At 47.7% G+C, this 27,555-nt stretch overlaps 1 long non-coding RNA gene across 1 annotated transcript; it reads left to right on the top strand.

Moving 5' to 3' along the window:
* LOC116983526 lies at positions 1 to 27,102 on the top strand. Its single transcript, XR_004414721.1, has 2 exons — positions 1 to 214; positions 26,683 to 27,102. It is a non-coding gene; the product is annotated as an uncharacterized LOC116983526 (long non-coding RNA).
* Positions 27,103 to 27,555: the final 453 nt, after the last annotated feature.

Raw genomic sequence — 27,555 nt, 5'->3', positions numbered from 1 at the left:
TTATAGCTGATCGATCTTTCTCTCTCAACCCTATTCTCCTGCATTCACCCTATAACCGCTGACAACCTAACAAATCAAGTAATAGTGATCAAGCTTAATAGGAACCTGAGCGTAGTTTTATTTTATACAGAGGGTGGTGGGTATATGGAACAAGTTGCCAGAGGAGGTAGTTGAGGCAAGTACTTTAATAACATTTCATAGACATTTGGATAAGGTACAAGGATAGGAAAGGTTTAGAGGGATATAGGATCAATTATCGTCTCATATGTGTGTATAATATGCAAAACAAGGAATTTCACTGTGACATGTCACATGTGATAATAAAGTATCAATCAATCAATTAATGTCTCTGTGTTGATTCATTTGTGCTCACCTGGTTAATGCCAAGTGACAATATGTCTGACCAATAAACTTGCATCACAAACAAAACCAGGTAAGTTTCTATTCTTCACATTACATGATTGTCATAAGGTCATAAGTAATAGGAGTAGAATTAGGCCATTCGGCCCATCAAGTCTACTCCACCATTCAATCATGGCTGATCTATCTCTACCTCCTAACCACATTCTCCTGCCTTCTGCCCATAACCCCTCACACCCGTACTAATCAAGATTCTATCTATCTTTGACAAAAATATCCACTGACGGCGTCCACAGCCTTCTGTAGCAACAAAATACCACAGATTCACCACGCTCTGACTAAAGATGTGGCTGCAAATTGTGTCTCACATCCTTCAATAATTTTAATAAACAATCTAACTCTCCTATGTTTATAACTTGCTTGTGTAAGTCTTAAGAAGGGTCTCACCCATTGCTTCTCTCCAGAGATACTGCCTGCCCCACTGAGTTACTCCAGCATTTTGTGCCCACCAAGGATCTGTAGATGCTTGTTTACAACAAAGCTGTTAAAGCACAAAAAGCTGGAGTAACGCAGCGGGTCAGGTAGCATTTCTGGAGAAAATGGTCTCGACCCAAAACGTCACCTATTCCTTTATCCAGAGATGCTGTCTGACCCACTGAGTTACTCCAATTTTTTATGTCTATAAGTTGCCTAGCAGTCTCACATTCCGGTTGTACCATTCAAGAAGAAAAGATAATCCAGAACGTAACTTGCTAACAAAGATGCCAGCAATGGAAATATAGTTACTAAAACAGGATTAGAATTTGTGGTTAGTACCTTGCCTGGAAACATAGAAAATAGGCGCTCCATTCGGCCCTTCGAGCCAGCACCACCATTCAATATGATCATGGTTGATCATCCAAAATCTGTACCCCGTTCTGGCTGTTTCCCCATATTCCTTGATTCCCTACCCCCAAGAATTAAATCTAACTCTCTTCATGTAGTGAATTGGCCTCCACTGCCTTCTGTGGCAGAGAATTCCACAGATTCACAACTCTCTGGGTGAAGAAGTGTTTCCTTATCTCGGTCCTAAATGGCCTCCCGCTTATTCTTAGGTGGACAAAAATGCTGCAGAAACTTAGCGGGTGAGGCAGCATTTATGGAGCGAAGGAATTGGTGAAGTTTCGGGTCGAGACCCTTCTTCAGACTGATGTGGGGGTGAGGGGGGGGGGGGTGGGGGGGGGGGGGTGGGGGGGGGGGGGGGGGGGGGGTGGGCCGGAAGAAGAACGGAAGAGGCGGAGACAGTAGGAAGTGGGAGGGCTGGGAAGGGGAGGGGAGGGAGGAAGAACGCAAGGACTACCTGAAATTGGAGAATTCAATGTCCATACTGCTGGGGTATAAACTACCCAAGTGAAATATGAGGTGATGCTCCTCCAATTTGCGGTGGGACTCACTCTGGCCATGGAGGAGGTCGAATCGGAAAGGTCAGATTCGGAAAGGGAGGGGTTGTTAAAGTGCTGAGCCACCGGGAGATCAGGTTGGTTAAGGCGAACTGAGCAGTGGTATTGGGCGAAGCGATCGCCAAACGTGCACTCGGTCTCACCGATGTAGAGCAGTTGACACCTGGAGCAGCGGATTCAATAGGTGAGGTTGGAGGAAGTGCAGGTGAACCTCTGCCTCACCTGGAAAGACTGCTTGGGTCCTTGGATGGAGTCGAGGGGGGAGGTAGAGCGACAAGTGTAGCATTCCCTGCGGTTGCAAGGGAAAGTACCACGGGAGGAGGTGGTTTGGGTGAGAAGGGACGAATTGACCAGGGAGTTACGGAGGGAGCGGTCTCTGCAGAAAGTTGAAAGGGGAGGAGATGGGAAGATGTGGCCAGTGGTGGGATCCCATTGGAGGTGGCAAAAATGTCGGAGGATTATCTGTTGTATGTGACGGCTGGTAGGATGGAAGGTGAGGACAAGGGGGACTCTGTCCTTGTTAAGTGTGGAGGAATGGGGAGTGAGAGAGGAGCTACGGGATATAGAGAAGACCCTGGTGAGAGCCTCATCTATAGTCGAAGAGGGGAATCCCCAGTCCCTAAAGAATGAGAACATCTCCGATGCCCTGGTTTGGAACACCTCATCCTGGGTGCAGTTGCGGCATAGACGGGGGAATTGGGAGAAGGCGATCGAGTCCTTACAGGAAGCTGGGTGGGAAGTAGTGCAGTCCAGAGAGCCATGGGAGTCAGTGGGTTTGTAGTAGATGTCGGTCAGTACTCTGTTACCTGCGATGGAGATAGTGAGGTCTAGAAACGGTAGGGAGATGTCGGAAATGGTCCAGGTGAATTTTGAGTGCCGGATGGAAGTTAGTGGTGAAATGGATGAAGTCAGTGAGTTTTGCATGGGTGCAGGAGGTAGCACCAATGCAGTTGTCAATGTAGCAGAGGTAGAGTTCGGGGATAGGGCCACGGTACGCCTGGAACAAGGATTGTTCGACGTACCCTACAAAGAGGCAGGCACAGCTTGGGCCCATGCGCTTGCCCATAGCTACGCCTTGGATTTGAAGGAATTGGGAGGAGTCAAAGGAAAAGTTGTTGAGGGTTAGGACCAGCTCTGCTAGGCGGAGGAGAGGATTAGTAGACAGAGATTGGTTGGTTCAGCGGTCGAGGAAGAACCGGAGGGTTTTGAGATCCTCCTGGAGGGGGAGGTGTAGAGTGACTGGACGTCCATGGTGAAGACGAGGGAGTGGGGGCCTGGAAAACGGGTCATGGAGGAGATGAAGAGCGTGTGAGGTGTCTTGGACATAGGTAGGGAGGGATTTGACCCATAGGTAGGGAGGGATGGAGTCGAGGTATGTGGAAATAAGTTTGGTGGGACAAGAACAATGGGTCTGCCAGGATAGTCAGGATTGTGGATTTTGGGGAAAAGGTAATATTGAGCCGTGCGGGGCTGGGGAACGATGAGGTTGGCAGCTTGGGAGGGAATGGAGCTGGAAGTGATGAAGCCAGTGATGGTGATTGAGATTAGGAGAGTTGGCGCCAGGCCTCAGACCGGTATAGATCAGCACGTCAGACTACCACGGCACCTCCCTTGTCGGCAGGTTTGATCACCCAGTCGGGGTTGTTGCAGAGTGAGTGGAGGGCTGTACATTCAGGGGGGGAGAGGTTAGAGTGAGAAAGGGGAATGGAATAGTTGAGGCAGTTGATGTCCCGCTGGCAGTTTAAAATATAAAGATCTAAAGTAGGTAGATGGCCATGAGGGGGAGTCCAAGAGGAGGAAAGGTTGGAGACGGGACAGTGGTGATCACTAGGGGGTGAGGACACCTTCCCATAGAAAAACACTTGGATGTGGAGGCGATGGAAGAAGAGCTCCACATTGTGGCGGGCACGGAACTCATTGAGGTGGGGGTGGAGAGGAACAAAGATGAGGCATCGGCTGAGGACAGACAGTTCGGTATCCCCCTTATTCTTAAACTGTGACCCCTGGTTCTGGATTCCCCCAATATTGGGAACATTTTTCCTGCATCTACCCTGTCCAATCATCTAAGAATTTGATATGTTTCTCTAAGATTCCCTCTCATTCTTTTAAATTCCAGCAAATACAAGCCAAGTTGATCCATTCTTTCATCATATGTCCCGCCACCCGGGGAATTAGCCTTGTGAAGTAACGCTGCACTCTCTCAACAGCAATAATGTCCTTCCTCAAATTAGGAGCCCAGAATTGCACACAATACGCCAGGTGTGGTCTCACCAGGGCCCTGTACATTTGCAGTAGGATCTACTTGCTCCTAAACTCAAATCCTCTCGCAATGAAGGCCTTCTTCACTGCCTGCTGTTCCTGCATGCTTACATTCAGTGACTGATGTACAACACACACAGGTCTCGTTGCGCCTCCCCTTCTCCTAATCTGATACCATATAACCATATAACCATATAACAATTACAGCACGGAAACAGGCCAACTCGACCATTCTAGTCCGTGCCGAACACGTATTCTCCCCTACTCCCATATACCTGCGCTCAGACCATAACCCTCCATTCCTTTCCCGTCCATATAACTATCCAATTTATTTATAAAAGATAAAAACAAACCTGCCTCCACCACCTTCACTGGAAGCTCATTCCACACAGCCACCACTCTCTGAGTAAAGAAGTTCCCCCTCATGTTACCCCTAAACCTCTGTCCCTTAATTCTCAAGTCATGTCCCCTTGTTTGAATCTTCCCTACTCTCAGTGGGAAAAGCTTATCCACGTCAACTCTGTCTATCCCCCTCATCATTTTAAAGACCTCTATCGTCCCCCCTTAACCTTCTGCACTCCAAAGAATAAAGCCCTAACTTGTTCAACCTTTCTCTGTAACTTAGTTGCTGAAACCCAGGCAACATTCTAGTAAATCTCCTCTGTACTCTCTCTATTTTGTTGACATCCTTCCTATAATGAGGCGACCAAAATTGTACACCATACTCCAGAATTGGCCTCACCAATGCCTTGTGCAATTTTAACATTACATCCCAACTTCTATACTCAATGCTCTGATTTATAAAAGCCAGCACACCAAAAGCTTTCTTTACCACCCTATCTTCATGAGATTCCACTTTCAGGGAACTGTGCACAGTTATTCCAAGATCCCTCTGTTCACCTGCATTCTTCAATTCCTACCATTTACCATGTACGTCCTATTTTGATTTGTCCTGCCAAGATGTAGCACCTCACACTTATCAGCATTAAACTCCATCTGCCATCTTTCAGCCCACTCTTCCAACCGGCATAAATCTCTCTGTAGACTTTGAAAATCTACTTCATTATCCACAACCCCACCTATCTTAGTATCATCTGCATACTTACTAATCCAATTTACCACACCATCATCCAGATCATTGATGTACATGACAAACAACAGTGGACCCAACACAGATCCCTGTGGCATCCCACTAGTCACTGGCCTCCAACCTGACAAACAACCATCCACCATTACATTCTGGCATCTCCCATTCAGCCACTGTTGAATCCATCTTGCTACTCCACCATTAATACCCAACCATTGAACCTTCTTAAATTCATTTAATAATCTGCCTTCCTGTTCTTGCCACCAATATGGACAACCTCACATTTATCCACATTATACTGCATCTGCCATGCTTCTGCCCACTCACCCAACCTACCTGCAGCCTCATAGCATCCTACTCGCAGCTCACAATGCCACCCAGCGTTGTGTGATCCGCAAACTTAGATATGTTACATTTAATTCCCTTGTCTAAATCGTTGATATATATTGTAAACAACTGGATCCCAGCACCGAGACCTGCGGCACCCCACTCGTAACTGCCTGCCATTCTGAAAAGGACCCGTTAATGCCTACTCTTTGCTTCCTGTCTGCCAACCAGTTCTCTATCCATGTCAATACCCTACCCTCAATAACATGTGCTCTAATTTTGCACACTAATCTCTTGTGTGGGACCTTGTCAAATGCTTTTTGACAGTCAAGATACACCACATCCACTGACTCTCCCTTATCCGATCTACTTGTTATATCCTCAAAAAATTCCAAAAGATTAGTCAAGCATGATTTCACCTTCATAAATCCATGTTGACCTTGATCGATCCCGTCACTGCTTTCCAAATGTGCTGCTGTAAACTAAGTTTCAAGCACAGGACAGGCCAAGCCAAACAGAATGCATTTTCATTTCACTTCCAATGCCATTGCAGTTTCAAGCACAGGGCAGGCCAAACAGCTCATTGCATTTTCATTTCACTTCCATTGCCATTGCAGTTTCAAGCACAGGGCAGGCCAAGCCAAACAGCTCATTGCATCCTCATCATCTGTAAATTTGGTTGATTATTTCCCGACATTTTTTAATAAAATTGTTCACCAATCTGACTTTTTTTTTCAAATCTAATCGCTGGCCAGCTGATGACGTCACAATGCCTTTGCCTGTGGCCCACCTGGATCGTGGCCCCGCCCCCACCTCTGGATTAAAGCAGCTGCTGGCAACGCGCAGGCGCACTATTTTGCATGAGTTACATCACCACCCACCTCCCCCCCCCCCTTTTTCAAAAGGCGCAGAAAGAACGAGTAAGTTCTGCGGATCCCGAGGTCACCGGAGGGCACCGGCGTTCAAGCGCGCTCACTAGCACTTGAAGAACTTTATCCTCACGGCCTGCGCAGTGAATGAAGTCATGCCCCTCCCCCGCCCCTTCCTCCCACTGCTAACCACTCCTATCCTGCTCCTCCCCCACGTTGCTACCCGCTCCGGGTTTCCAGAGAGTCAAGCCCTGTTCTCTCTCTCTTTCTCTCTCTCTCTCCCCGAGCTATCTCGCTTTTCGCAGCCCACTCACTCACCCAGTTCCCCTTCACCTCTCCCCCCACCCTACTCTTCTTACCCCCTCCTCTCCCTCTCCCTCCTCACTCCCCACCACCTCTCTCACCACTCCTCTCTCCCGACATCTCTCTCCCCACTCCTCTCTCCCCACTACTCTCTCTCCCCCCCCAACTCCCCCTATCTCTCCTTCCTCTCTCTGCCCACCACCTCTCTCCTTACTCCTCTCTCCCCTCTATTCTCTCTACCCCCTACCTCCCTCTCCCCATCCTCTCTCCCCGCATCCCCTTCTCTGCCCTATCCTCTCTCTCCCACCTTCCCCCCTGTCTCCCCTCCTCTATCTCCCCCTTCTCCCTCTCCCCTTCCTCTCTCCCCCCTCCTCTCTCTACCCCTGCTCTCTCTCCTCCTCCTTTCTCTCCACCTTCCCTCTCTACCCCTCTCTCTACACCTCCCCCTCTCCACTCCCACTCGCCACTTTCCCCCTCCCCCTCTCCCCTCCGCTCCCCCTCCGCTCCCTCCCACCCTCTCCCTTCCCCCCACTTCCCCCTCTCCCCACTCACTCCCCCCTTACCCCCTCTCTCCCCCCTCTACTCTCTCCCCCTCCCCCCTCCCCCCCGCCATCTCTCTGTCCCTCTCTGTGTCCCTCTCTGTGTCCCCCTCTGTGTGCCTCTGTGTCCCCCTCTGTGTGCCCTGTGTGCTTCAGTGTGTTCCTCTGTGTGTCCCCCTGTGTGCTTCTGTGTGCCTCTGTGTCCCTCTCTGTGTCTCTGTATCTCCCTCTGTGAGACTCTGTGTCCCTCTCTCTCTATGCCCCTCCCTCTCTAGCCATGTCTGCGAGTTGGGGGCTATGTGTGAGTGGATAGTGCTGGTGATAGGGTAAAAAGAGTGAATTAATAATATTAATATAATATCAATGCGGGTGGTTAGTGTGTGTGTGTGTGTGAAGTGTTGGTTAGTGTGTGTGTGAGTGTATGACGTTGCAGGCCGCCACCGACCCCTCCCCCCCCACACAACCGCGCGTTGAGGGGACAGGACCCAATGGGTCCCCCTTGGTCTGGTGGCTTCTAAAAGCTCTCTGTGTCCCTCTTTGTTCCTCTGTCTCCCTCTCTGTGCCTTTGTCTCCCTCTCTGTTCCTCTGTGTCCCTCTTTGTGACCCCCTGTGTGCCTCAGTGTGTCCCTCTGTGTGTCCCTCTGTGTGTCCCTCTGTGTGTCCCCCTCTGTGTTCCCCTGTGTTCCCTTGTGTCCCCCTGTGTGACTCTGTGTGTCCCTCTCTGTGTCCCCCTGTGTGCCTCTGTGTGTCCCCCTGTGTGCTTCTGTGTGCCTCTGTGCCCCTCTCTGTGTCCTTCTCTGTGCTTCTGTGTCCCTCCCTGTGCTTCTGTGTCCCTCTCTCTCTATGCCCCTCCCTCTCTAGCCACGTCTGCGAGTTGGGGGCTATGAGTGAGTGGATAGGGTAAAAAGAGTGAATAATATTAATATAATATCAATGGGTGTGGTTTGTGTGTGTGTGTGTGGGGGAGGGGGGTGGTTAGTGTGTGTGTGTGAGGTGTTGGTTAGTGTGTGTGTTGTGTGATATCGCAGGCCGCCACCGCCCCCCTTCACCCCCCCCCCCTACCTACCCCCCACAACCGCGCGTTGAGAGGACAGGACCCAACGGGTTCCCCTTGGTCTGGTGGCTTCTAAAAGCTCAGGCCATATGAAAACCAGCTTGTATTTCCAGAGTGAAAGTGCACCTGGATTTATCCTGGACATGTATACAGAGCAGTACATAACTGTCATCTGTTATCCTTAATAAAATGTTTCATATGAACACATGTGGAAAGACCACAGGCCAGAACCCAGGAATATACTGTGTAAAGAACATAATGTCCAGAGGGTAGAACTGCAGGACATCCCTTTATTTAGAGCACAAAGATAAATATAGTAATATATATCTACATAATCAGCACAATGTTGAACTGACAAAGCTTTTATCCACGTGCCTTGCGCAGTGACTAGTCGGGTACCGCAATGCTCGGTGCTGGGACCGCAGCTATTTACAATATACATTAATGATTTAGATGCAGGGATCAAAGGTAGCATTAGCAAATTTTCAGATGACACAAAGCTGGGTGGCAATGTGAACTGTGAGGAATTAGAATTAGAATTAAAATTAGAATTACCTTTATTGTCATTCAGACCTTACGGTCTGAACAAAATTTCGTGCCTGCAGTCATACATACAATAATACAATAATAAACAACAATAACACAAATTAACATCCACCACAGTGAGTCCTCCAAGCACCTCCTCACTGTGGTGGAGGCAAAAATCTTAGGGCTGCAGTCTCTTCCCTCCTCTTCTCCCTCTGCGCTGAAGTGATACCCCACCGGGTGATGGTACAAACAGTCCCGCGGCTCACCGAACCCCGCAAATGGGCCGGCTCAAACACCGCGGTCACCGAGTCAGGTCACCGCCGCCAGAACGCCGTCCCAGCCACCGGAGCACCGTTCTAGCCCCGAGCCGGATCGCCCTCACGTGAGTGCCGTTCCTCCCTCGAGCTGGGCCGCTCCGACGGGAGCGCCATTCCACCCTCGGGCTGGGCCGCCCCGACGGGAGCGCCACAGCCCCTCACGGGAGCGCCTCAGCCCCTCACGGGAGCGCCGTTCCAGCCCCGAACCGGACCGCCCTGATGGGAGCGAGCCCAGGGCAAGTCCTGACTGGCTCTGCCTCCGGAGTCTCGAGGTCGCCAGCTCCGCCATTAGGCCTCAGCGCAGACGGAGGCAGAGAAGGGGGATACGACAAAAAAGTCGCATTCCCCCGAAGGGAGAGACAGCAAGCCCTGTTTCAACCCCCCCCCCCCCCACCCCACATAAACACAACCTAAAAAACAAAAACTTAACTAGACAAAACGAAAAAAAAACAACACAAAAAAGTAAAAACAAACGGACTGCAGGCGAGCCGCTGCTGCCAGGGCTGAGGAGGGTGTGATGTGGATGCAGGGTGACTTGAGCAGGTTGGGTGAGTGGGCAGATGCATGGCAGATGCAGTTTAATGTGGATAAGTGTGAGGTTATCCACTTTGCTGGCAAGAACAGGAAGGCAGATTATTATCTGAATGATGTCAAGTTAAGGAAAGGGGAAGTATGATGAGTTCAGGGTGTCCTTGTTCATCAGTCACTGAAAGTAAGCATGCAGATACAGCAGGCAGTGAAGAAAGCTAATGCCATGTTAGTCTTCATAACAAGAGTTGAGTATAGGGGCAAAGAGCTCCTTCTGCATTTGGAAAGGGCCATAGTGAGATCACACCTGGATTATTGTGTGCAGTTTTGGTCTCCAAATCTGAGGAAGGACATTCTTGCTATTGAGTGAGTGCAGCGTAGGTTCACGAGATTATTTCCCTGGATGGCGGGACTGTCATATGTTCAAAGAATTGAGTGACTGGGGTTGCATACACTGGAATTTAGAAGGATGAGAGAGGATCTTATTGAAACATATAAGATTATTAAGGAATTGGACATGCTGTAGGCAGGAAACATGTTTCCGATGTTGGGGGAGTCCAGAACTAGGGGCCACAGTTTAAGTATAAGGGGTTGGCCATATAGATGAGAAAAAACATTTTCACCCAGAGAGTTGTAAATACATTGTTTCATGTAGATGTTGATATATGTCACAATTTCTCAGACTTCAGTAATGTTAAATGTGCTTCAAACATTGAATAAAGAGGAAGCAATCCTTGTTCTCAAGTGAGGAATTGAATTAAATTCAGGTTGCAAATGCGTGACTTATGAGGCAGTTCAGCACACAAACAAGCGGCCATAATATTTTAAATGATAACATTCAGACATCAGACGTGTGTGCACAAGTTTGTTGCTATGGAAGGCACTACTTGTATGCACTTTCTCCCCACTTTTAATACTTGCTCTCTCTTGTAAGTCTTGTGTGTTTTTGATTCCATTCATTCCAATGCTGTGGAGACATGAATACCAGTGGGAGTTATTTATGTGTTGTTATGGATTCAGTTGGCTTAAAAATTTACAGAATCAAATCAATCTTCAAAAATACTGAAGAATTAAATCTGTCATTAGAAGAACTGGAAGATAGAATTATTGGATGTATATTGAATTTTCAAAGCAAGAATTAAATCTGTGGATTATGCAGCCCTGGGCAGAGTAGAATCACAGTGTAATGTGGCAGAATAAAACTACCACTGCTCAAGGTGATTATATACATTGAATAAGACACTGAGGTCTGGAAATTCTATCATGCAGCACAATGTTGCTGGTTGTTCTGCAATAATACATGTGCAAAAAGTTGAAATGTGCTATTTTGATTGTGTTTGTTCCATGCCCATGGTACACAAATGCGTGAGGCACCCAGGATTGTGCAGTAGTAACCAGCGGCATAGAGTGCGCTCCTATATCCTACAGAAGACAGACACAAACAGCTGGAGTAACTCAGCGGGTCAGCCAATATCTCTGGAGAAAAGGAATAGATGATGTTTTGGGTCGAGACCCTTCTTCAGACTGAGAGTCAGGGGAAAGGGAAACGTGAAATATAGACGGTGATAGAGAGACATAGAACAAATGAATGAAAGATATGCACAAAAGTAACAATGATCAAGGAAACAATTTCAAGTTCAAGTGAGTTTATTGTCATGTGTCCCTGATAGGACAATGAAATTCTTGCTTTGCTTCAGCACAACAGAACATAGTAGGCATTGACTTCAAAACACATGAATAAATAAACTGATAATGTGCAAATAACAGATATTGGTTTATTAATGTTCAGAGTTTTGTCTGAGCCAGGTTTAATAGCCTGATGGTTGTGGGGAAGTAGCTATTCCTGAACCTGGTTGATGTAGTCTTCAGGCTCCTGTACCTTCTACCTGAAGGTAGCAGGGAGATGAGTGTGTGGCCAGGATGGTGTGGGTCTTTGATGATACTGCCAGCCTTTTTGAGGCAGCGCCTGCAATAAATCCCCTCGATGGAAGGAAGGTCAGAGCCGATGATGGACTGGGCAGTGTTTACTACTTTTTTTAGTCTCTTCCTCTCCAGGGCGATCAAGTTGCCGAACCAAGCCACGATGCAACCGGTCAGCATGCTCCCTACTGTGCACCTGTAGAAGTTAGAGAGAGTCCTCCTTCACAAACCGACTCTCCGTAATCTTCTCAGGAAGTAGAGGCGCTGATGAGCTTTCTTGATAATTGCATCAGTGTTCTCGGACCAGGAAAGATCTTCAGAGATGTGCACGCCCAAGAATTTGAAGCTCTTGACCCTTTCAACCATAAATGGGGCTGTGGGTCCCCATCCTACTCCTTCCAAAGTCCACAATCAGTTCCTTGGTTTTGCTGGTGTTGAGGGCCAGGTTATTGTGCTGGCACCATATGGACAGTCGCACGATCTCTCTTCTATACTCAGACTCATCCCCATCAGTGATACGTCCCACAACAGTGGTGTCGTCAGCGAACTTGATGATGGAGTTCGCACTATGACCGGCTACGCAGTCATGAGTATAGAGTGAGTACAGCAGGGGGCTGAGCACGCAGCCTTGAGGTGCTCCCGTGCTGATTGTTATCGAGTCTGACACATTTCCACCAATACGAACAGACTGTGGTCTGTGTGTAGATGGTTTATGCATGCAACCATAAACTGCATGCATAAACCTACAAAATATCTACCGATCCAAAGGTAGCGGCAAAGAGTTAGTTTTGGCAGATACCACTGGACAAGGGGTCATCGAATCTAACCACGTTTTCAACACCGTTTGGCAGATTCAAGTTCCTGCGAATGCCTTTCGGCATCAACTCCGCCAGCGAGGTGTTCCAGAGGACCATGGAGCAGCTGTTCGGTGGCCTACCGTGCGCTATCATTGTTGATGACATCCTGGTCTACGGCAAAGACGCGATGGAACACGACCAGAACCTACGGTGTGTCCTGGGGTGGGCACGACAGATCAACCTCAAGCTCAACCCCAATAAGTGCAGGTTCCGGGTCTCCGAGGTCACCTACGTTTGTCACGTATTCACTCCTGCCGGACTCAAGCCCGATCCACAGAAAACTGCTGCCATCACTGAGTTGCCGGCCCCCACCGACATGGTCGGCCTACAGCGTTTCCTGGGTATGGTGAACTATCTTGGGAAATTCATTCCTAACCTCAGCGAGTTGAGCTCACCCCTGCGACAACTGACTAGAAAGGACACTGCCTGGTCTTGGTTCCCGCAGCATCAACAGGCTTTCGATGCTTTAAAATCCAAGCTAATCTGCACTCCGACTGACATTTTTTGACTTGAAACGCCCTATCACTGTCACCTGCGATGCCTCGCGATTCGGGCTTGGTGCGGCCTGCCTACAATCCTCTGCCGATGGTTCCCTGCTTCCTGTCTCCTATGCCTCCCGTACCATGACCGACACGGAACAACGCTACGCACAAATCGAAAAGGAGCTGCTTGCTGTCGTTTTCGCCTGCTCTAAGTTCAGGGACTTTCTCCTCGGGAACAACTTCACAGTTGAGACTGACCACCAGCCATTGGTGACGATCCTGAACAAGCCGATCCATGCTGCACCTGCCAGACTGCAACGTATGATGATGCAGCTCCAGCGTTTTGACTTCACCATTGTTTATAAAAAAGGTACTGACATGCACGTTGCTGACACTCTCTCTCGTGCACCTCGAGTGTCCTGTGACCGCCACCCCTATGAACGGGAAGACCTCCTAGTGCTCGGCGTCGACTTCATCCCCACCAAGGAACTACAGTGCCTGGCCGAACATACTGCCGCGGACCCCGCACTACAATGACTATCATCAGTGATCAAAGGGGGTTGGCCGAACAAGCGCGCCAGCGCACCAGCAGAGGCACAGCCGTTCTTCCTAGTTCGCGACGAACTGGTCATACAGGACGGCGTTATTGTTAAGGGCCACAAGGTCGTGATCCCTTCCTCGCTGTACGACAAATACTACAGTGTGGCACACAGCGGACACCCGGGTGTTGATGCTACGATCGCCCACGCACAGTGCCAGTTCTACTGGCCTGGGATGGCCAAGTACATTCGAGACCATGTCTCGTCTTGTTCTACCTGCAACAGTCTTGCACCTCACCAGCAAAGGCAGCCCCCACTGAAACAACCTGCGCCAGCCCTGGCCTGGACCTCGGTGGCTGCTGACATTTTCGAGTGGCGCAGTTGTCCTAGCCGACTCGTACTCGAACTGGTTCGAAGTAGACCTCCTGACCTCCCTCACATCCGAAATGGCCATCCGCAAACTGAGGAAACACTTTTCAACATTCGGCTCGCCTGTCCGTTTGCAGACCGACAATGGCAGGCAGTTTACCAGCCACGAGTTCAAGCTCTTTGCCATCAAGTGGAACTTCCTCCATTTCACGAGCAGCCCTGAGTACCCGCAGAGTAACGGACTTGCAGAACGGGCTGTCAGGAGCGCTAAACAGCTGATGGAGCAGGCGTGCCTGGCTAATTCGGACTTTTACCTTTGATCTACTTAACCTCAGGAACATTGCCAGTGACACAACCCTGGGATCGCCAGCCCAGCGGTTAATGTCCAGAACGACGCGACCACCAATTCCGATTGGTCAACACATGCTGCTACCTCATGTGCGGGAACCTGCCTCCATCCAGTCGCGCATTCAGGTGAAGCACGATATCCAGAAACGGTCCCACGACAGGCCATGCAAACCGCTCGTGCCCCTGCTGCCAGGACAGGTCGTTCGCCTACAAACTGCAAGTGGATATTCCCGTCTGGCCACCGTTGTTGGCACAGCCGACGTGCCTCGATCTTACCTTGTGGACTATGAGGGGACTGTTTACCGCAGGAGCCGTCAGCATCTGCTTGCTGTACAGGAGCCCCATCCGCCGCCAGCTGGACCCTACGCTCCACCACTCCAGTTACCGCCGTCCGCTGCTGATCCCGTGACCGGCCCCAGCATGCCCGATACCCCTCGCATGTTCCATTCTCCTCCGCGTGGCACGGCTATATCTGACCACAGATTCACCCCTCCTGCATGCTTGACCCCCCTGCCACCTTCTGTCCCCCCATCGGCTTTCTCGCCTTCGGGTTCGCCGCCGTCCTCGGGTCTTTCTGATGAAGGGGGGGAAGGTTTGGTCCGTACGCGTTCGGGCCGCGTCAGTAGGCCGCCTGTTAGGTATGGCGATTTTGTTTAATTTTGTTTAACTTTGGTTAACTTTGTTGGCATGGATACATACCATGTTTAATCTTCTAAGGGGAAGGATGTAGATGGTTTATGCATGCAGCCAATCACATAGCTACCTCAGCACCACTAATCCTGCCTTAGGTATCATTTATAATAACACCCACTTCTCCCTCTGCGCAGTTCAGTAGCAGACTGGAGTCAGTCACTACTTATGTGTTGTTTAAGTCTGAGTATGTATTAAAGACTATTTCAAAGTCACACGTGTGTAATGTCTCATTTACACTGTGGATGAGGAAGTCGAGGATCCAATTGCAGAGGGATGCGCAGAGAGCCAGTTCTGCGAGTTTGGTAACCAGCTTGGAGGGGATGATAGTATTAAATGCCGAGCTGTAATCAATGAATAACAGCCTGACATCTGAATAACAGCCTGACATATGACTATGATCCACTGTTGGCTGTGGGCTCGGTGAAAACCAGTTATACAGACAATGAATGGGGAAGGGATGGAGAGAGAGAGGATAATAATGTTACTTGCAGTTACATATCCTACCCTCTTACATTGCTACATGTTGACTTTTATCCCTAGTTCCAACCTATATCAGCATGCAACTGACCAGAATTAGCTGAAGGTTTAAGACCTGATCCTGCCCTCGTGCCCTCGCCCACCCCAGCATATCTCCACAGTGATTATTCCTTAACCTTTAACCCCTGGCTCTGGATCCTCCGATCTAACCCTGTGTTGGAAAGCTAAATGGAAAATACCTTTCTGTTACATCCAACTTCTCAACCCGAAACATCGCCTATTCATTCTCTCCATAGATGCTGCCTCACCCGCTGAGTTTCTCCAGCATTTTTTGTCTTCTTTCGATTTTTCAAGCCTCTGCAGTTCTTTCTTAAAACAATAGGATATTTCTCATCTGAGAAAGAACATAAGAAGTAGACGTGAAAGATGGGCCATATAATCACCTCAACATTTCATAATGTTTTGCACCTTCCCATTTCATCACAATAATCATTGTTCTTCTGATGCCCAAAGATCACTTGTTCTCAGCCTTGAATTATCTTCAAGAAACAAATACCCACAGGCCTCAGAGGCAGAGAATTACAACTGTTTACAACAAGCAGGATGTTCTGCATTAGTAAGCTGTGTATCCTTAAGGGCCTGTCCCACTTAGGAGACCTCCACAACAACCTCTGGTGACTTTCCCCTCCACCCATGGTCACTGCAAGGTCACCATGAGGTCACAGGAGGTTTTGGTCACTCTCCCTAATGGTCGAAAGTGGTTTCCACGTGGTCGAGGCTTCATCTAGGTTGCTGCTTTTTTTTAATCATGATTAAAACCGGCCGCGACTAAAATAGGTCGCCGTTTGGTCGAAGGGCAGTGGAGTGGGGTCGCTATTTACTTACAGGCAGTCGATAGAAGCCGTAGGCAATCTCCTTCGCTGACCGGCCATTTTGATTGGCACCTTGGAGTTTCATGACCTAGAAGACCGACCGGTAGATAAAATGCCGCTAACTTTATTATACTTCTCAATGATGCATCAGTAAGCTGTGTATCCTTATGACCTGCTAGCATGTGGGTAGCGTGTGGGTAGCGCGTGGATTGCGTGTGGATAGTGTGGGAACGGGCGCATGGAGTGGTGTGGAGTGGCGTGGAGGAGTGTGGACTTCATCCTGCATGAAATCTTCGTGCACCACCGACCTGTTGCGGAACTGACGGCCAAAGTGGGACAGGCCCAAGACCCTGGCGCGATGCAACGTCTCACCTCCAACAGCAGCAGAAGCAGGCAAACGATCGTCGAGCTCGGCCTGGGGCTCACGGCCGTTGCGGATCCGAATCCGCCCCCACTCCTACTCCCATAGCAGGGCCAAGACGATTGGAGATAGACATAAAATGCAGGAGCAGCTCAGCGGGACCGGCAGCATCTCTGGAGAGAAGCAATGGGTGACATTTCGGGTCAAGGCCCTTCTTTCAGACCGAAGAAGAGTCTCGACCCGAAACATCATCCATTGCTTCTCTCCAGAGATGCTGCCGGTTCCGCTGAGCTCCTCCTGCATTTTGTGTCTATCTTCAAATGACGTCACGCGCTCCAAACGGTTGTGCGGGCGCATGATGACGCACGCGACTCTCGCGGGACCGTCACTACCGGCCTGTCGCATAAGTGACGGCCCAAGTGAGACAGGCCCTTTAGTGTGTAAACACTGGAAAATGGCAGTAAACTCCTGGAGGTTGCCTTGCATTTGAAGTTAGATAAGCTCAGTGTGGTGACATGGGAAAAGAATAGGCATTCTATTTCAGCCAAGCAGAGCTTCTGCATGTGTACATTTCTTAATAGTGTGCTTCTGGGACTCTTACTTGGTGATAGTCTTTGCATAAATCAAATCACCCCAAACAATAGAAATGGTTAGGACGGAAATGTAATATCGTAAACCCTTGGTATAACGGGCCGTAGATGGGGAATGGCATCTATTATTGCTGATTGTCCTCTATAGCTGTGTAAGCTATTGTTGTATAAGTAACCATATAACCATATAACCATATAACAATTACAGCACGAAACAGGTCATCTCGGCCCTACAAGTCCGTGCCGAAAAATTATTTTCCCTTAGTCCCACCTGCCTGCACTCATACCATAACCTTCCATTCCCTTCTCATCCATATGCCTATCCAATTTATTTTTAAATGATACCAACGAACCTGCCTCCACCACTTCCACTGGAAGCTCATTCCACACCGCTACCACTCTCTGAGTAAAGAAGTTCCCCCTCATGTTACCCCTAAACTTCTGTCCCTTAATTCTGAAGTCATGTCCTCTTGTTTGAATCTTCCCTATTCTCAAAGGGAAAAGCTTGTCCACATCAACTCTGTCTATCCCTCTCATCATTTTAAAGACCTCTATCAAGTCCTCCCTTAACCTTCTGCGCTCCAGAGAATAAAGACCTAACTTATTCAACCTTTCTCTGTAACTTAGTTGTTGAAACCCAGGCAACATTCTAGTAAATCTCCTCTGTACTCTCTCTATTTTGTTGACATCCTTCCTATAATTGGGCGACCAAAATTGTACACCATACTCCAGATTTGGTCTCACCAATGTCTTGTACAATTTTAACATTACATCCCAGGTTCTATACTCAATGCTCTGATTTATAAAGGCTAGCATACCAAAGGCTTTCTTTACCACCCTGTCTATATGAGATTCCACCTTCAAGGAACTATGCACGGTTATTCCCAGATCCCTCTGTTCAACTGCATTCTTCAATTCCCTACCATTTACCATGTACGTCCTATTTTGATTTGTCCTGCCAAGGAGTAGCACCTCACATTTATCAGTATTAAACTCCATCTGCCATCTTTCAGCCCATTCTTCCAAATGGCCTAAATCACTCTGTAGACTTTGGAAACCCTCTTCATTATCCACAACACCCCCTATCTTGGTATTATCTGCATACTTACTAATCCAATTTACCACCCCTTCATCCAGATCATTGATGTACATGACAATCAACAAACGACCCATCACGAATCCCTGAGGCACCCCACTAGTCACCTGCCTCTAACCCGACAAACAGCCATCCACCATTACCCTCTGGCGTCTCCCATTCAGCCACTGTTGAATCCATCTTGCTACTCCTGCATTTATACCCAACAGTTGAACCTTCTTAACCAACCTTCCATGAGGAACCTTGTCAAAGGCCTTACTAAAGTCCATATAGACAACATCCACTGCTTTACCCTCGTCAATTTCCCTAGTAACCAATTCAAAAAATTCAAGAAGATTAGTCAAACATGACCTTCCAGGCACAAATCCATGTTGACTGTTCCTAATCAGACACTGTTTATCCAGATGCTTATATATATTATCTCTAAGTATCTTTTCCATTAATTTGCCCACCACTGAAGTCAAACTAACAGGTCTATAATTGCTAGGTTTACTCTTAGAACCCTTTTTAAACAATGGAACAACATGAGCAGACGCCAATCCTCGGGGACTATTCCCGTTTCTAATGACATTTGAAATATTTCTGTCATAGCCCCAGCTATTTCTACACTAACTTCCCTCAATGCCCTAGGGAATATCCTGTCAGGACCTGGAGGCTTATCCATTTTTATAATTTTCAAAAGTGTCAGTACTTCTTTTACTTTGAAACTCATAGTATCCATATCTACTCTACTAGTTTCCCTTACCTCACATAATTCAATATCCTTCTCCTTGGTGAATACCGAAGAAAATAAATTGTTCAATATCTCCCCCATCTCTTTTGGCTCTGCAGATAGCTGTCCACTCTGTCTCTCCAATGGACCAATTTTATCCCTCGTTATCCTTTTGCTATTAATATAGCTGTAGAAACCCTTTGGATTTACTTTCACCTTACTTGCCAAAGCAACCTCATATCTTCTTTTAGCTTTTCTAATTTCTTTCTTAAGATTCTTTTTACATTCCTTATACTCCTCAAGCACCTCATTTACTTCATGCTGCCTATAATTATTGTAGATCTCCCTCTTTTTCCGAACAAGATGTCCAATTTCCCTTGAAAACCAGGGCTCTTTCCAATTTTTACTGTTTCCTTTCAACCGAACAGGAACATAAAGATTCTGTACTCTTAAAATTTCACCTTTAAATGTCCTCCATTTCTCTTCTACATCCTTCCCATAAAACAAAATGTCCCAGTTCACTCCTTTTAAATCATTTCGCATCTCATCAAAGTTAGCCTTTCTCCAATCAAAAATCTCAACCCTAGGTCCAGTACTGACCCTCTCCATAATTATATTGAAACTAATGGTATTGTGATCACTGGACCCGAAGTGCTCCCCAACGCATACCTCCGCCACCTGTCCCGTCTCATTTCCTAACAGGAGGTCCAGCACTGCCCCTCCTCTAGTAGGTACCTCTATGTATTGCTGCAAAAAACTATCCTGCACACATTTTACAAACTCCAAACCATCCAGCCCATTTACAGAATGTGTTTCCCAGTCTATATGTGGAAAGTTGAAATCTCCCACAATCACTACCTAGTAGAAACAAACGACTGTAGTTGCTGGTCAATACACAAAAGGCAGCCAGGGATCTAAGCGGCAAGGGAGGGGTGCGAGCCGGGGGTGGCGTGGGCAGGCATCGGTAGGTCAGTCCCCAATAGCCACAGCAGTAGAGTTGCTGCCTTACAGCACTTGCATCACCGGAGACCCGGGTTTGCTACTGACTGCGGGTGCTGTCTGTGCGGAGTTTGTATGTTCTCCCCAAGACAGCATGGGTTTTCTCATAGATCTTCGGTATCCTCCCACACTCCAAAGACGTACATGTTTATAGGTTAATTGGCTTTGTGTATGTGTAAATGTTCCCTAGTGTGTGTAGGACAGTGTTAATGTGCGGGGATCACTGGTCAGTGCGGACTCGGTGGCCTGAAGGGCCTTTTTCCGCATTGTATCTCTAAACTAAACTAAACGCACAACCGAAATCCGTTATAAAGTGGTCTATTATGACTGTACCTGATTATTACACATTCTATTGTATAAACATTGACTTTACAGCCCTTGCAAAATAGAAAGTCAAAGTAAATGTTTTTCATCACATACATCCAAAGATGCAAGAAATGAATTTACCAGCAGTGAAACACTTAAGAGGAACGTACAATACACAATAAGATTTAACACAAACATCCGGTGAACATCCGGAAGTGGTAGTGCATGTCGGCACAAACGATGTCGGAAAGAAGGGGATGAATATTCTGCAGCGTGACTTTAGACAGCTCGGAAAAATGCTGAAAAGCAGGACCTCCAGGGTTGTTATCTCCGGTTTGCTTCCATTTCCTCGTGCTGGCGAGAGCAGGAACAGGGAGATACGGGACCTGAACGTGTGGCTGAGGAACTGGTGCACGGGGCAGGGATTTAGATTCTTAGATCACTGGGATCTGTTTTGGAGTAAGGGGGAACTGTACAAAAGGGACGGATTGCATCTTAACAGGTGTGGGACCAGCATTCTGGCAGGCAGGTTTGCCACTGCTACACTGGTGGTTTTAAACTGAATAAGGGGGGTGGGGTGTCGAATGGGATAGTGGAGGATGGAGTTAAAGGGAAAGGGTTTCTTAAATGTGTGAGCGTAGAGACAGAGGGGTGTAAAATGAGGGTAGAAGCAATAGGTAGCAAGGTGAAAAGTAAAGTGGCAGGCAGACAAAACCAGGGCAAAAATCAAAAAGGGCCACTTTTCAACATAATTGTATAAGGGGTAAGAGTGTTGTAAAAACAAGCCTGAAGGCTTTGTGTCTCAATGCAAGGAGCATTCGTAATAAGGTGGATGAGTTGAATGTGCAGATAGCTATTAATGATTATGATATAGTTGGGATCACGGAGACATGGCTCCCGGGTGACCAAGGCTGGGAGCTGAACATCCAGGGATATTCAATATTCAGGAGGGATAGAGAGAAAGGAAAAGGAGGTGGGGTAGCGTTGCTGATTAGAGAGGAGATTAACGCATTGGAAAGGAAGGACATTAGTTTGGAGGATGTGGAATCGGTATGGGTAGAGCTGCGAAACACTAAGGGGCAGAAAACGCTGGTGGGTGTTGTGTACAGGCCACCTAACAGTAGTAGTGAAGTTGGAGATGGTATCAAACAGGAAATTAGAAATGTGTGCGACAAAGGCAAAACCGTTATAATGGGTGACTTCAATCTACATATAGATTGGGTGAATCAAATTGGCAGGGGTGCTGAGGAAGAGGATTTCTTGGAATGTATGCGGGATAGTTATCTAAATCAACATGTAGAGGAACCAACGAGAGAGCAGGCTATTTTAGACTGGGTATTGAGTAATGAGGAAGGGTTAGTTAGCAGTCTTGTTGTACGTGCCCCCTTGGGCAAGAGTGACCATAATATGGTTGAGTTCTTCATTAGGATGGAGAGTGACATTGTTAATTCAGAAACAATGGTTCTGAACTTAAAGAAAGGTAACTTTGAGGGTATGAGACGTGAATTGGCCAAGATTGACTGGCAATTAATTCTAAAAGGGTTGACGGTGGATATGCAATGGAAGACATTTAAAGACTGCATGGATGAACTATAAAAATTGTTCATCCCAGTTTGGCAAAAGAATAAATCAGGGAAGGTAGTACATCCGAGGATAACAAGGGAAATCAGGGATAGTATCAAAGCAAAGGATGATGCGTACAAATTAGCCAGAAAAAGCAGCATACCGGAGGACTGGGAGAAATTCAGAGACCAGCAGAGGAGGACAAAGGGCTTAATTAGGAAAGGAAAAATAGATTATGAACGAAAACTGACAGGGAACATAAAAACTGACTGCAAAAGTGTTTATAGATATGTGAAAAGAAAGAGATTAGTTAAAACAAATGTAGGTCCCTTGCAGTCAGAAACAGGTGAGTTGATCATGGGGTACAAGGATATGGCGGACCAATTAAATAACTACTTTGGTACCGTCTTCACTAAGGAAGACATAAATAATCTGCCGGAAATAGCAGGGGACCGCGGGTCAAAGGAGTTGGAGGAATTGAGTGAAATCCAGGTTAGCCGGGAAGTGGTGTTGGGTAAATTGAATGATTTAAAGGCCGATAAATCCCCAGGGCCAGATAGGCTGCATCCCAGAGTACTTAAGGAAGTAGCTCCAGAAATAGTGGATGCATTAGTAATAATCTTTCAAAACTCTTTAGATTCTGGAATAGTTCCTGAGGATTGGCGGGTAGCAAACGTAACCCCACTTTTTAAGAAGGGAGGGAGAGAGAAAATGGGGAATTACAGACCAGTTAGTCTAACATCGGTAGTGGGGAAACTGCTAGAGTCAGTTATCAAAGATGGGATAGCAGCACATTTGGAAAGTGGTGAAATCATTGGACAAAGTCAGCATGGATTTACAAAAGATAAATCATGTCTGACGAATCTTATAGAATTTTTCGAGGATGTAACTAGTAGCATGGATAGGGGAGAACCAGTGGATGTGGTGTATCTGGACTTCCAGAAGGCTTTCGACAAGGTCCCACATAAGAGATTAGTATACAAACTTAAAGCACACGGCATTGGGGTTTCAGTATTGATGTGGATAGAGAACTGGCTGGCTAACAGGAAGCAAAGAGTAGGAGTAAACGGGTCCTTTTCACAATGGCAGGCAGTGACTAGTGGGGTACCGCAAGGCTCAGTGCTGGGACCCCAGCTATTTACAATATATATTAATGATCTGGATGAGGGAATTGAAGGCAATATCTCCAAGTTTGCGGATGACACTAAGCTGGGGGGCAGTGTTAGCTGTGAGGAGGATGCTAGGAGACTGCAAGGTGACTTGGATAGGCTGGGTGAGTGGGCAAATGTTTGGCAGATGCAGTATAATGTGGATAAATGTGAGGTTATCCATTTTGGTGGCAAAAACAGCAAAGCAGACTATTATCAAATGGTACACAAAATTGCTGGGGAAACTCAGCGGGTGCAGCAGCATCTATGGAGCGAAGGAAATAGGCGACGTTTCGGGCCGAAACCCTTCTTCAGACTGATGGGGGGTGGGGGGGGGGGAAGAAAGAAGGAAAAGGGTAGGAGGAGGAGGAGCCCGAGGGCGGGCGGATGGGAGGGTGGGAGGAGACAGCTAGAGGGTTATGGAAGGGGAGGAGACAGCAAGGGCTAGCCAAATTGGGAGAATTCAATGTTAATGCCATAAGGACGCAAGGTCCCCAGACGGAATATGAGGTGCTGTTCCTCCAATTTCCGCTGTTGCTCACTCTGGCAATGGAGGAGACCCAGGACAGAGAGGTCGGATTGGGAATGGGAGGGGGAGTTGAAGTGCTGAGCCACCGGGAGTTCAGGTAGGTTATTGCGGACTGAGCGGAGGTGTTCGGCGAAACGATCGCCCAACCTACGCTTGGTCTCACCGATGTAAATCAGCTGACATCTAGAGCAGCGGATGCAGTAGATGAGGTTGGAGGAGATACAGGTGAACCTTTGTCGCACCTGGAACGACTGCTTGGGACCTTGAATGGAGTCGAGGGGGGAGGTGAAGGGACAGGTGTTGCATTTCTTGCGGTTGCAACGGAAAGTGCCCGGGGAGGGGGTGGTGCGGGAGGGAAGGGAAGAATTGACGAGGGAGTTGCGGAGGGAGCGGTCTTTGCGGAAGGCAGACATGGGGGGAGATGGGAAGATGTGGCGAGTGGTGGGGTCACGTTGGAGGTGGCGGAAATGGCGGAGGATTATGTGTTGTATTTGCCGGCTGGTGGGGTGAAAGGTGAGGACCAGAGGGACTCTGCCCTTGTTGCATGTGCGGGGATGGGGAGAGAGAGCAGTGTTACGGGGTATGGATGAGACCCTGGTGTGAGCCTCATCTATGGTGGCGGAGGGGAATCCCCGTTCCCTGAAGAACGAGGACATTTCCGATGCCCTGGTATGAAATGTCTCATCCTGGGAACAGATGCGGCGTAGGCGGAGGAATTGGGAGTAGGGGATGGAGTCTTTACAGGGGGCAGGGTGGGAAGACGTGTAGCCCAGATAGCCATGTGAGTCAGTGGGTTTGTAATGTATGTCGGTCAGGAGTCTGTCCCCTGCGATGGAGATGGTGAGGTCAAGGAATGGTAGGAAAGTGTCGGAAATCGTCCAGGTGTATTGGAGTGCCGGATGGAAGTTGGTGGTGAAGTGGATGAAGTCAGTCAGTTGTGTGTAGGTGCAGGAGGTGGCACCAAAGCAGTTGTCAATGTCTAAATGGTGGCCGACTAGGAAAAGGGGAGATGCAGCGAGACCTGGGTGTCATGATACACCAGTCATTGAAAGTAGGCATGCAGGTGCAGCAGGCAATGAAGAAAGCGAATGGTATGTTAGCTTTCATAGCAAAAGGATTTGAGTATAGGAGCAGGGAGGTTCTACTGCAGTTGTACAGGGTCTTGGTGAGACCACACCTGGAGTATTGCGTATAGTTTTGGTCTCCAAATCTGAGGAAGGACATTATTGCCATAGAGGGAGTGCAGAGAAGGTTCACCAGACTGATTCCTGGGATGTCAGGACTGTCTTATGAAGAAAGACTGGATAGACTTGGTTTATACTCTATAGAATTTAGGAGATTGAGAGGGGATCTTATAGAAACTTATAAAATTCTTAAGGGGTTGGACAGGCTAGATGCAGGAAGATTGCTCCCGATGTTGGGGAAGTCCAGGACAAGGGGTCACAGCTTAAGGATAAGGGGGAAATCCTTTAAAACCGAGATGAGAATAACTTTTTTCACACAGAGAGTGGTGAATCTCTGGAACTCTCTGCCACAGAGGGTAGTTGAGGCCAGTTCATTGGCTATATTTAAGAGGGAGTTAGATGTGGCCCTTGTGGCTAAGGGGATCAGAGGGTATGGAGAGAAGGCAGGTACGGGATACTGAGTTGGATGATCTGCCATGATCATATTGAATGGCGGTGCAGGCTCGAAGGGCCGAATGGCCTACTCCTGCACCTAATTTCTATGTTTCTATGTTTCTATCCACCACAGCATTCTTCACTGTGGTGGAAGGCAACAAAGTTCAGCCAGCCCTCCTCTGTTCATCAGTGGTCGGGGCCATAAACCCTCCATAGTAGCCGCTACGGACGGCCCAATGTACAAGCCCTCTCGTCGGGATGATCAAACTCCGACGTTGGGGCGGTCAAACACTCTCCGCGGTTTGGAGGTCCTAAATTGGCACTTTCCTACCGGAGGCTTCAGGATGTTATAGGCCGCAGGCCAGAGGTCGGACTCTTCTCTGGCAATCCCCGGCAAAGGGATCCCAGACTCCGGATGGTAAGTCCACGCCCCGCCCACGGCTAGAAGCTTCGCAGATCACAGCCCCATGATACCAAAGCCACCAGGCCAGTGATCGGACCACTCCGTTCTGGCGACTCGCGGCAAGGCTCTAATCCAAGCTGTTAGGCCACAAGGGAGGCGACATGGAAAAAATCGCTCTCCGTCGAGTAGGCGACCAAAAGCAGTTACCCCCCTTTCCACCAGTTGAATCTGAATCTGAATCTGAATCTGACATAGTGCCCCCACCAACCAATGTCCCTACCTACCTTCCATCCCCTCTCACCCTCAAAGTTGCCGCTCTCTCTTTATACTCTAATTCCTTCAATGTCTCCTTTAGCTCCTCTGCTCAAACGTGCAGAAGGCCCTTGACGAGGAGGAAGACCGGGTGTGGATGCTCAATCCATTTAATAAAGTTAGTGTTCACACATCCAGGACCACTTTCAATTAGGAGTTTGCAACGCTTTTAATCACAATTTCTTTTGTTTAACTGGAATAGACTGTGCTTTTGTTCTGTGTGGGATAGTTTGTGAATGTTGCTTCATGCCATGATTAACCAATAAATATATAATTTCAGTAGAAATATTACACAACATGATCTCTGTCGAAATGTTCTATTTAATTTCTGGTATTTTGCTTTCAAAATTCGCTCTCTTCAGATTCATTATTACAAATTGAATGGAGAATATTGGCCTGGGGAGGTTCAAACTGTGGTACGGATTTAACCACATCAAGAAAAGTAAGATTCTCATTCCTCACACCCTAAGTACCTGCATCATAAATAAGTGATATGTGGAGGGGGGGGGGGGGGGGGTGCTTGTCCACAAGTGACGAAGAAAAACCCAGTGCTTTAACACATCATGGATGGTAAGATTCAGAGGGGAAGATTTATAGTTCATGTTCATAAATTCTAGGAGCAGAGTTGGGCCATTCGGCCCATCATTCCACTCCCCCATTCAATTATGGCTGATCGATCTTTCTCTCTCAACCCTATTCTCCTGCCTTCACCCTATAACCGCTGACAACCTAACAAATCAAGTAATAGTAATCAAGCTTAATAGGAACCTGAGCGTAGTTTTATTTTATACAGAGGGTGGTGGGTATATGGAACAAGCTGCCAGAGGAGGTAGTTGAGGCAAGTACTATAATAACATTTCATAGACATTTGGATAAGGTACAAGGATAGGAAAGGTTTAGAGGGATATAGGGCAAATGCTGGCAGGCGGGACTAGCATAGATGGGGCATTTTGGTCAGCATGGGCAAGTTGGGCCGAAGGGCCTGCGTCCATGCTGTATAACTCTATAACGCTACAACTCTTTCTGTTTCACATCCTGCATACTGCATGCCATTCACATGAGGAGGTGTGTGCCGGAAAGCAGGATGGGAAGGTGTGAGGTTGGGCTCAAGTGGAATCATCCAAATGGAATATAAGGTTTAAGGTTGTGGGTGCCCACACACTTTCACCTCATCATGTCAAGGAAATATTCCTCCAATAGTTGGATCAATTATCGCCTCATATGTGTGTATAATATGCAAAACAAGGAATTTCACTGTGACATGTCACATGTGATAATAAAGTATCAATCAATCAATTAATGTCTCTCTGTGTTGATTCATTTGTGCTCTCCTGGTTAATGCCAAGTGACAATACGTCTGACCAATAAACTTGCATCACAAACAAAACCAGGTAAGTTTCTAATCTTCACATTACATGATTGTCATAAAGTCATAAGTAATAGGAGTAGAATTAGGCCATTCGGCCCATCAAGTCTACTCCACCATTCAATCACGGCTGATCAGTCTCTACCTCCTAACCACATTCTCCTGCCCTCTGCCCATAACCCCTCACACCCGTACTAATCAAGATTCTATCTATCTTTGACAAAAATATCCACTGACGGCGTCCACAGCCTTCTGTAGCAACAAAATACCACAGATTCACCACGCTCTGACTAAAGATGTGGCTGCAAATTGTGTCTCACATCCTTCAACAATTTTAATAAACAATCTAACCCTCCTATGTTTATAACTTGCTTGTGTAAGTCT

Source organism: Amblyraja radiata, chromosome 18, assembly GCF_010909765.2.
Source record: "Amblyraja radiata isolate CabotCenter1 chromosome 18, sAmbRad1.1.pri, whole genome shotgun sequence".
Taxonomy (NCBI): Eukaryota; Metazoa; Chordata; class Chondrichthyes; order Rajiformes; family Rajidae; genus Amblyraja; species Amblyraja radiata.
Note: the sequence above shows the minus strand (reverse complement) of the source record. Positions and strands in the feature narration are given on the sequence as shown.